This window comes from Solanum dulcamara, chromosome 3 (genome assembly GCF_947179165.1).
Source record: "Solanum dulcamara chromosome 3, daSolDulc1.2, whole genome shotgun sequence".
NCBI lineage: Eukaryota > Viridiplantae > Streptophyta > Magnoliopsida > Solanales > Solanaceae > Solanum > Solanum dulcamara.
Genome location: NC_077239.1, coordinates 58,233,924 through 58,245,579, shown reverse-complemented (window position 1 = coordinate 58,245,579; position 11,656 = coordinate 58,233,924). Strand labels below are relative to the sequence as shown.

Sequence of the window (11,656 nt, the reverse complement as noted above, 5' to 3'; positions counted from 1 at the left end):
TTAGAATAATAAAAATAAAAAAAAGAAATTAAAATAATAAAAATAAAAAATAAAGTAAATCGAAAAATAAAAATAGATATAAAAAAATTAAAAATAATTACAACATGTAATTACCAATAATTCACAGTTTTCTCGTAATAATTGAAAAGTATAATTACTCTATCAATTACACTCAATTACCTCCATAACATGATCGACTAAACATCTCAAACTGTATAATTACATCTAATTACGCAAAGTGCTTTCCAAACATGCCCTAAGTTGGAGGACTAAAATAAGGGACTTTTGATTAAAAGACCCATTTAAATCTTTTATCTAATTAAAAGGGTTTCAAGTTTTTTTTTTTAGTGAAATGATCCACTTTTAGATTTGATCGGACCGATTTATGATCTGTCACGTTGATTTATACCTCTTTATCTGACCAATTTATTATCTTTTACTTAATTTATACCTTTTTATCGGACCGATTTATTATCTTTCATTTAATTTATGCCCTTTAAATTGAATAAAATAGTAGGAGGCATTTTGTTAATTAAGAACTTGAATGCGTCTCCAAGTCAAATTTCCTCCTAAAATGTACTACTTTGGAAGACGAAACAATTTGGCAGAAATTCACTGAACAAATACTGAGAATCGAGCAAGACAATCAAATATTCTTCTCCAAGAACTCAAATTTCTGCAGCCAAAAATGGAATCTGAGGGAGATGAAAACATCCATCAAAACCCATTAACCATTCTCAATTTCCATCAACTTCGATGCAAGATTAAAGCTTTACAATCCCTATTCTGCCTGAAGAACTCATCACTGAAATCCTCAAAAGCTTTCCAGTGAAATCCCTCTTGAAATTCAGGTGTGTTTCGAAGTCTTGGCTCGGTTTAATATCTAGCTCTGATTTTTTCAATACCCATCTTAGTTTATCTGTTAATAACAAGGAATGCAATCGCCATAGAATTATGTTGAGTTTTATTCAAACTAAATACAATCTTAAGGATTGTTCCCTTGGTTCTGTATTATATGGGTTTGTTACTGAGGCATTTGACATGGATTACCCTATAAAAAATCCCTTTTGGATGGTGGGTTCTGTCAATGGGTTGATTTGTCTTTCCGTTGAGGTAAATGATTTGTTTATATGAAACCCATCAATTTGGAAGCTCAAGAAATTACCTGATTCTAGGCCTTCATTGAGGTGTGGTTACTATTTCATGTATGGTTTTGGATATGACGAGCATCATGATGATTATAAGGTTGTGGGTATTTCCTGTATTTACGGTTCCAGTGGTTTGTGTGATGTTAAGGTCAAGATATATGGTCTAAAGAGTCATTCTTGGAGAAATGTTGACGATTTCCAGGGCGGGGTGTTATTGAATGATTCGGGTAAGTTTGTGAAGGGGAAGCTTCATTGGGCTACTACTCCTCATCTTGGTGAGTATAATGTCTGGGACATCATTTCTATTGATTTGACGGATGAGAAATGGGGAAAGGTGGATCAACCATGCTATGAAGAAGGAACTTTTGATGTTATGCTGGGGGCATTGGATTTCTTTGCTTTGTGATTATCATAAAACTCGGGTAGATTTGTGGGTTATGAAGGAGTATGGGATTAAAGATTCTTGGGGAAAAATGTATACCATCAGATATCCTAATGATCCTTAGAAGTACTTGTTCTCTCCACCCCTTTGCTTGTCAAATAAAGGTGAAATTTTGCTCGTGTTTGGATCAGTTTTCATGATATACAATCCAAACGATGACTCAATTAGATATCCTGAGGTGACTAACTTCGATGCCTGTCTTGAGGTGGAAATCTACATTGAAACCTTTGTTTCCCCCCTTTTACAAGATGAACCAACCACACAACAACGGTGAAGGCTGCATAAGCTTGGATGAATGACAGTCCCGTGACTTACGACATGTAAGACCTCTGCTTAATACATTTTTCAACAAGTGTTATTCTAGTTGTTTCTTTCGTCAACTATAGAATAAGATATTACATATGCAACATCCTTACAATAAATCTTCAGATATCTTGTTTGTTCTTTCTCCTTTCTGCATAGTTCCTTGAAACAACTTTTCGCAAGAACAATTATTTGGTTATAGTTTTTAGTGGCTTATGGCTACCACTAAATAAATTGAATAGGACTTTGTTTTTCTCTTCTTGAGAAGTTTTGTAAGTTTATAAGTTTATTTTTTGCATCTAGACAAAGTAAGCATAAAGACCATCAGGGACATGGAAATCATGGCAACGGAATCTGTGTAACCCTTGACAGGGTTATTTTTTTGATCCATGGCCTACTTTTACTAGTCTTCCTAGGTGAAACTTGATATGAAAAAAAGGAAGTGTGAGAATTATGGCATAGGAGTTAAAGTAAGAGATAATATCCAGTTTTGATGTTCCTCCCTGCTGCTTATAGCTTACTGTTAATTTTCCTTTATCTTTCATTATTTATACATTTTTGTTAATTGTTTTCAGCATGGTTTTTTTGACTAAGTTTGTTTTACATAATTGATTTTTTTTAACATGCTCTGGACAAGAGTTGAGTTTAAAGCTCCACACAAAGAACACCTCCCTTCAACTAATAAGAACTCTCTTTTTAGACAAACTTAATTCTCTCAATTTTTTTCTTCTCTTATCTTACATTTCAAAACAAAGAAGACCTCTCTATTTATAGGAGAGAAAATCATACAAAGATGAAAAAATAATGGAATGCCATCATTATCATCATTTAGTGCACCATTATGATTTAGTGCACCATTATGATTTAGTGCACCACTTATTAGTGATAATTATGTTGAAAATACATAATGGAATGATTTAGTGCACCACTTATTAGTGATAATTAGATTAAAAATACATAATGAAATGATTTAGTCTTGCACTAACTAAAGATGATAATGAAAGACATTTTTATGCACTAAAGAGAGAATAATAACATATGTCACTTATGCAGATTAATATCACTCAATATTGATATTAAAATGCTTAAACACTTACACTTTCTCCCCCCAACACCTACTTCTCTCCAACTCTTTCTCATGACATCATAACATACACATAAAATACCTAACTTAAATTTCGTAACAATATTGGATCAGGAGCTTTCTCTTGGTATTCCAAGAAACAAGATATAGTAGCACAATCAACAGTCGAGGCAGAATTTATTGCTGCAATAGCTGCTGTGAATCAAGCACTATGGTTGAGGAAAATTATGTGTCATCTGAATATGGAGCAAACAGAAGGGATTGAGGTTTTTATTGATAATCAACCTGCAATTTCTACTGCAAATAATCCAGTTTTTCATGTAAAAACGAAGCATTTCAATATTAAGTTGTTTTTCTCGAGAGACGTCCAGAAAGATGGAGATGTGAAGCTTCTTTACTGCAAGAGTGATGAGCAGGTTGCTGACATTTTCACCAAGCCTCTTTCCCTCGGCAAGTTTGAGTTTTTCAGAGAGAAGCTAGGAATTTGCAGTTCCTAAATCAAGGAGGAGTGTTAGTTGCTATGTTTTGGTACTGCAGTTTTTTATTTATTTACTGTGGTAAATTAGCTTTGGAAGGGGAGCCTTGAAGTAACTGATAAAGTTGTTGTCGTGTGACCAGGAGGTTACGGGTTCAAGCCTTGAAAACAACCTCTAGCAGAAATGCAAGGTAATTGTTGATCTTTAGGTCCATGAAGTTAGTTCTTTTATTATATATATATATATATATATATATGTAAGTCTTGCAGTACAAATAAATTAGCACTTTCCACTATGGTTCTCTCTTCTTTTTTGTTTTTCTTTGCTTTATAGTTCTTATCTTTCATCATTAGTTCTCCTTTGTTCTTTTCCTGAATTTTCATTCAAATTAACAACAGAATACAATCACTGGATTTGTAGAATGATATGATTTAACCAAATAATCGTACCCATTAAACCAATTGTAAAAATCCATGACTGCTAGCTTACCTTTTACCTCCATTAGCTTGTAATTATTCACCAACTGAGATGCATACAACAATGCAATAATATTGAATTTTTCAGATTTGACATCAAATGCAGCTATAGCATATTCGTTATCGCTTATACCACATCTTTGACCAAGTTCATAACCATTTATAAACCGATAGAAAATCAAATGCCAAAGTACATTCAAATCAAACTACGCAACTATAAATGCCTTTGATGCGGCAGATCTCCATGGAAAACCCCTTGATTTCTAATTTTCTCCGGATATTTGTAATAACATTATAACACAAGCATAAAACACCTGATACAATCTCCCCATCAATGGACGTGCTGGATGATATTGATGCAGGCTGTATGCCGTACCATGTTGAAGGATAGAAAATAATATGTCTCTCCCATTCTTTCCTTGAGGTCTGCTCCACAAGTCCGTATCCACTTAGCCATCTTTCATAATCTATGACTGCCAATTTACCCTTCACCTCTATCAGTTCATAGTGGTACAATGACTCAATTGCATTCCAGAATGCACTAATTTCGAATTTTTCATAATTAACATCAAATGCAGCTATAGCATATTTATTGTCGCTTATAACAAACTGATAGATAACTCCACTAATGCAAACTCCTCTGGGATAACAATAATTCAGAGTAAAAGGGAAAATGTTTTGAGTCTCTCTCCATGTTTTGTCTATGCCTAAAGTTAATTGCTAGTACATGACAACTTGGTATTAGAGCCACAACCTGGCAATGCCCATTAACAGAAACATGGTCCAAAGTTACTGCAGAAAACATCAAGAAGATAGAAAATCAACTGTAGAATTACATGATGAATGATGCAAAAATATGAGAGGTATTAATTTCCACTATAAACATGTACGCAAACCAACAATGCCTCCTCTTGATTGAACTTTTTTATTTTCAATCAAATTGTAAGACAATAAAAGCGGAAACCACAATGTCTAGAACGTTAAGGAAATTCTTGGAAGGAAACCAATTTCAGCGAAGGCACCTCATTGTGATACGAAAACTAGTGTACTCAACGGCCTGTATAATCTTTTCACTGTTACCTCTTTCACCCCATATTATTCTACTCTGATTTTAGGAAGTTAAACTAACGATTACACAGAAACCAACAATTCCTATTGCTTTCAATTAAACGAAATCCAAGTAACAGCTAAAGTCAAGAAAATCAATTTTTTAGTACAGAAAAAGAACCTCATATCCTCATGATGGAAGACTAAAAGAAGTAAAGCTCTCTGTATTTATTTGATGAAAACCTGTTTATTAACTCTGATTCAGAGTGCAGCACTAAGCTTGTAATGGATGAATTGGACCTGTCAATAGCAGGTCGACCCCTATTTATTAACTCAGCTCATTTTGAAAGAAAATATTTAAGAACTTTATAAATGAATAAGTGCATTTTCAATTTTCATAGAATAAACTATATTACCAATCTAATAAAATATAATATCTCTCAAGGTTCACTGTTCCCAGCTCCCCACTTTTGTGTTTCATAGGATGCCAACTATCCTCCTTTCTATCAAACTTGTATGTTTTTACTTCTTTTAATTGACTATACCAGGGGTTGCTTCCATGAGAAGTAGACTGCATCGAATTCTTCATTTGCATCAAACGATCAATGAAAACTATAATCATTTCTCTTGTTGATTGCAAGTTGAGTCTCCTAGGCTGACAACTCCATACCAAAGCATCCACAAACGAAGGGCATTCCTGATTCTGCCATAGAATGTTGACATCTAAAACGTCCACCTGGGGCGTAGAAACTCTGTGGTGTTGTTGCAGATATTCCAGTTTAATCTTAGTGCATTCAAAAAAATAAAGGGAAATTTGAGACCAAGAGGTCGAATTTGATAGAAACTTCTTCAACTTACAAAACCAGTCGGCATTTATGTTGTCTAAGCGATGAAGAATGATTTTTGAATGCTTCAGTTGTCTCGACTCACTCACAATTTGAAGTTGAGGAATTTGATTCCCTATGTACTCAAATGACATCAAATTTGGAGCATCAATCTCCCATATGCCCCACAAAACCGAATCTTCACGACCTTCAGGGAAACCGACTTGATCTTTTGAAGATTCACCAGCTCATTCGTTTCCAAGCCCGAGCAATACTCAAAGATGAAAGTGACAATCAAGGGACAACTATTAAGTAGAGTCTGAAGCATGTTTTCATCTAATTTTACATAAGATAGAGAAAGATTTCTCAAAGAACTGCGATTCATAACACCACTGGATAATGAAACAGGCAAAAGAGTACAACTCTTTAGAACCAATTTTCTTAAAGACTTTGCTGCGAAGATTGTTAAAATTGGCACGGGGTATAATTTATAGTTAAGGATAAGATCGTTTACACCGTTCTGAAGTGCAATGTCAAGCCACTTATCAATCAGACGGAAAACTTCATGAGAATCACCAAAGAGCTCTGATAAGTCAAACTTTTCTATAGGGATTTTTCCGTCCCTATATCTCTCCATGACTGTGTCCAATATCTTTATGTCTCCTTTGCAACAATTAAGAGTGAATTCCAAGTTAGGAAGAGTCGACCAGGCTTGCAGCCATGTTTTGGAGAGAATGCTCATCCGTGCTGCTTCATCAAAACTAAGAGAAGAGAGTATTTTTTGAATGAAACATTCAGGCAATATGTCAGCCATGATCAGATCAGATCAGATCCCTAATGTTAATGGAGATTTATAGATTTAGAGGAGAACATGCCTTTGGAGGTTGACATTTTCAATCTTCCAAGTTCCATATATATAGGATCTTTTATATTATGTATAATATTTATTTATTTATTTATTTTAATCTCAAGTATTTATAGATTTTTATTTAGCTCATTAACAATATAAGTAAAATAATTTTCTTATCATTTTGTCACACAATCTAATGTTATTATTCATGATTATTATTTTAATATTGCATGCATTAAATATGTATGTTGATGCATATTTCATCTCTCTTTTATTCTCTTATGTCTATATAGGCAAACAATATTCACTAGATCTCCATTTATCGCTTGTCATGAAGATGTAGGCCCTAAACGAAAAGCCCAAAATTATTAAATTGAAAATCAAACCGAATTTACAAAAATCGAACCGAATTTATGAAAATCGAACAGAATTGAACTAACTCAGTTCGGTTCTCGGTACAGATAATTTGAAAATTGAAAACAAAAAAAATTAAAATAAAAAAATCGAAATCGAACCAACGTCCACCCCTATTAATATCTCACGCAAATTATCATGTAGAACGCATGTGTCTACTTTTTTAGCTTTATAAAAATTTAAATGTTTCCCAAAGTTAGAGGGAGTAGATGACAATTGAAGCCAAGTTAAAAGGGAGCGTTAATGTAATTATCTCTATCTCTTATTCTCTATTATCTATGTAGATAAATGAATTTTGATTGTCATTAATGAAACATTTTCTAAATTATAATTTAAAAATTTATTTACAATATAAGTCGATAATCTTTTAAGAAATTATTATGAAATATCTTTATTTTATTTTTTTAATTGCATCAAAGTATGTTTATAGGTTATCACATTATAGATTCCGTTAAACTTTAAAACTTTATTTTTTATTATGTTCATTTGTTTCATAATAGACAATAGTAAATTATATACTCAATTAATATTTTCTCTTTTCTTTTTGGATGATATTAATATTTTTTAATAAAAAATTTATTATATAGATTAAAAAATAAAAACATTATGATTTTAAAAGAAGTATAAAAATTAATTTTAAAAAAGATTGATAATGTAAGGTAGAATAGACATCTAAAAAAGTCAATTACAAAAACAAGTGAGAATGATTATTTCTCAAAGTTGAGGAGGAGTTTGATTTTGAAAGTAAAGTTTGGGGTGTAAATGATTTTCACCCGTTTAATTTATATAATGTCTATTGTTCATTATTTCGGGGGGTTGGGGGGGGGGGGGGTTGGGGGTTGATTTATATAGCAAAGTTGGGGGTGTAAACAAGAAAAAAAGCCTAATATACTCCTCAACTTGCGATTTAGAGTTGATGTACTCCTCGTTATAAAAATGATTCATATATACCCCTATTGTTAAATAAATGACTCAGATATATCCTTTTGTTTTACACTCGCCTCCACATCATCCTTGTGTCAGTGCCACATCAATAAATTGTCATAGCTAAAAAAATAATAAAAATTACATGTCATTTGATTCCTTCTTTATTACCATCACTACATCCACCATAACCATTAAACCTACTATTTCTATCATTAAAGCTCATAGAAATCATCATGAAATTTGTAACCCACAAATGCATCCCTTCACCATCACCGGATTCAATGTCTACTATCAAACTCATTTTTCTACTGCTAAACATCAAAACACTTATCATATAACTCTCATAAAATGTTAGATTCAGCTTTTAAAATATTATATTTCTTTTATCCAACTGAAATTTGTGACTCAACAAAAAAAGTAAAAACTAACTCTCATAAAACTTGGTCTGAAATCTCCATCAAAAAATCTACCCCAATTGAAACTCTAATTCGAAAAGAATTTAAAGTTGGGGTCTTTTTTTTAAGTTGAATTTGGATTAAGAAACACAATTTTTTCTTACTCAAAATTGTTTGAGCAAAATGAAGTAAAGGCCAATCGAAATGGGAAGAGAATAGAATGAGGAATCAAAATAGAACTGCAGTGGGTTGGGGTTGGGGATCATGGGGATTGCTATATCCATGGAGAACTGAAGTCGGGGTGGGTTGGGATATGACGTGGATAATTGGGGAGGGGAAGATAATAATAATTTTTTAAAAAAAACTTTAATTTAAATTGTGCTCGTTGTATGTTGCCTAAAATAAATTTCTAATATGCAATTTTTTTCCTCATTAGTAAATTTCATGTCAACTATTTGACTAAAAATGAAAAAAAAATCTTTCGATACTATAAAAATTGATGAAAAATACTGGAAAAACTTCACAAACAATTTAAATATATTGTGAAAAAAAATTGTATTTCTAAAATTGATGAAATATTTCACAATAAAAAAAGAAAATTAGTTAAAAAGATATCAACTTAAGTTTTAATGTTAACTATTTATGTGTACTAATTAATTGTAAAAATGTCCAATTGAAATGGACAAGTGTCCATATTAATTAGATTTTAAGACTTCTTTTTCTTCTCTCACATGCCTTCAAGAGAGTGAGGACACTCTCTATGGCACCACAGCACCAAATATTGTATTTATTACACTTTAAAATAATTCGAGAGGGGAGCAGGGGGTAATAGGACCTATGTATAATTTAAGTGTGTCTGTGGAATTTTGGTCATAATTTTAGGGGATACTTGTGCATTATCCCTAAAATTTATCATATGGCCGAATTATGTTTACAGATGCAAAAAAAAATAAAATTGCAATATCACTGTAAGTTTTAACTTCTTTTTTTCCTTACTTTTTTCTCTTTTTCCATTCACACTTTTTTCTTTCTCATATTTTTACACTAAAAAATAAAAAGAACTAAATAAGACTAAAAGGCTCAAATAATGATAGGCAAATAAATCCATAAGGGGTATTCAAAACTCAAATTAGCCGTTGAATCAAAGAAGTCAAAAAAAAATTATGTGTGAGAAAGATCAATTGTACCCTGAACTTTACTAGAAGGATCATATATGCCCCTACATGGATTTTTCTAAGAAAAAAAACAATTTTGTTTTAAAATTAATGTGTTCACTTTCATCAGATTGAAAGTATATATGTGATGTACTTTTGTAATAGTAGAGGTAAATGTAAGCCATTTTTGTAACAGTAAAGGTATATATATAAGCTATTTTTGTAACAAGGGTATATTTACTCTAAATCGCAAAGTTAAGAAGTATATTAGACGTTTTTCCGGTGTAAACAACTTTCACCCATATATTATTGGAATCCTATTTCTAAACGGGTTGAGGTAATTTGTCCTCCTTTTTTGAATGACTAACATGTCGTCCCTTAACTTTTCCATATGATAAATAAATTGTAAATACTCACAACCCTTCCCAGCTCTTGAGACCTAAAAGAGGAGTATACTTGTCTCGTATATACAGTCAAACCTCGTTATAATGATAGTATATGTCTGAAAATTTCATAGCTTCTATAGTGGATGTTGTTATATATATATATATATATATATATATATATATATATATATATACACTGTCATTTGACGTTTAAATCTCATTTAGTTGTTATAAACAAAAATAAGCAAGTAATTAGTTTAATAATTTTTTATACCAACAAGAAGGAATATATTTATTAACCAATTCCAGCGAAAAAATAAAAAGAGTATACATGTAAAAAAAAAAAATACCACTAACCTTTTCTCGTAAAGTTATTATAGCCATAATTGATAGGCACCATTTAAATATTGGGAAAAATAATATAATATCTCAACAAAAAAAATCATCTTCGAATATTTTCAAAATCTGAGTAATACAGTAGAGACTTGACATTTCTCTTGAATAGCCTTAATGACTAATTATGTTGACATTAAAACCATATTTTTGTTGTCATTGTCATCTTTTATTAACCCATTAATTTCCTTTGATTACTACAGCAACAACAAATTAACATTGTTTAGCCTTAATGGCTTGTATCATTTTGAAAAGAGACGTACTTTATAGTGTATTTTGTTCTGTGAGATTAGAAAATCACCATCAATACCTTTGGTTGACTGGTAAGCAGTAACTAAGACCAAAATAAGAGTGATTATCAATATGCCTAACAAGTAAATTCTTGCAACTGGGTTGTCTAATACTACTGCAGTCCGCAGCTGCCTAGATTGGGCAAACTACTGTGACAGCTTATTACCCTGAAACTCAAATATTATTTGAATATATATCTCCCCTCCTGAATCTGGTTATACACAAGCACTGTTAAATACTTAAGCTTTTAAAAAGCATTCAACTTTCGATTCACATGACTACTCCTCAATTAGTAGCCACAACGGACTGAAAAGCAAGCTTTTGCTCTCACATTCAGGAAAGAAAAGTTGAAACGGAGCTCCAACTGACTTTATTCTCATCATTAATTTACTACTGATTTGTCACGACCCGAATCCGGGTGTGATGGCACTCATCTCAACCTACCGAGATAAGTCAGCCTAATAACCAACGGAAAGTAAATGCAGAAGTAATTGAGATAAAACAAGGTTTAACTTAGTCAAAAATAAATAAATAATCTCAAAATCCCCTAAGACTGGTTGTCACGTGTACAAGCCACTAATACATTACCGAAGTACGAAAGAGAATACAGTCACAATGTCTTTGTCTCTAGAATAGGACTAAAACATAATAAAAGAGTAAGAGGTGTGCGCTAGATGAATGTAACAGCTACCTCAACACTCGGAATGATAGCCTCGGAAGTGGTAGAAAATGCTAGAAGATCAAGCAGGTCCGGGCTCACAACCTACAAAAGTGTGGAAGCAAGGGGTGAGTACCAAACAACACGGTACTCAGCAAGTGGATAGCTAAAACTAAGCAAAGCTTAATAGATACAAGTACTCCTGTCCTCCCAACCGAACCTCCTTAACTACAACCTGCATAAAATCAGCCCAACTCTACACTTGTACAATAACAACAGTAATACAATCCACAAATACTTATCAATAGTCTCGTCAATGAATCATACCAAGTCAAGTTCAGCATACAGAGCAATATGGGGGTAAACACAAAGTCACAAATATCAGAAA

General features: G+C 32.3%; 2 pseudogenes; one reads left to right on the top strand and one right to left on the bottom strand.

The window, feature by feature from the left end:
* The first annotated feature begins 556 nt into the window (after nt 1–556).
* Nucleotides 557–3,700, top strand: LOC129882632 (F-box/kelch-repeat protein At3g23880-like; annotated as a pseudogene).
* Nucleotides 3,701–3,789: 89 nt separating this feature from the next.
* LOC129883582 (uncharacterized) lies at nt 3,790–6,614 on the bottom strand (annotated as a pseudogene).
* Between the last annotated feature and the right edge of the window lie 5,042 nt (nt 6,615–11,656).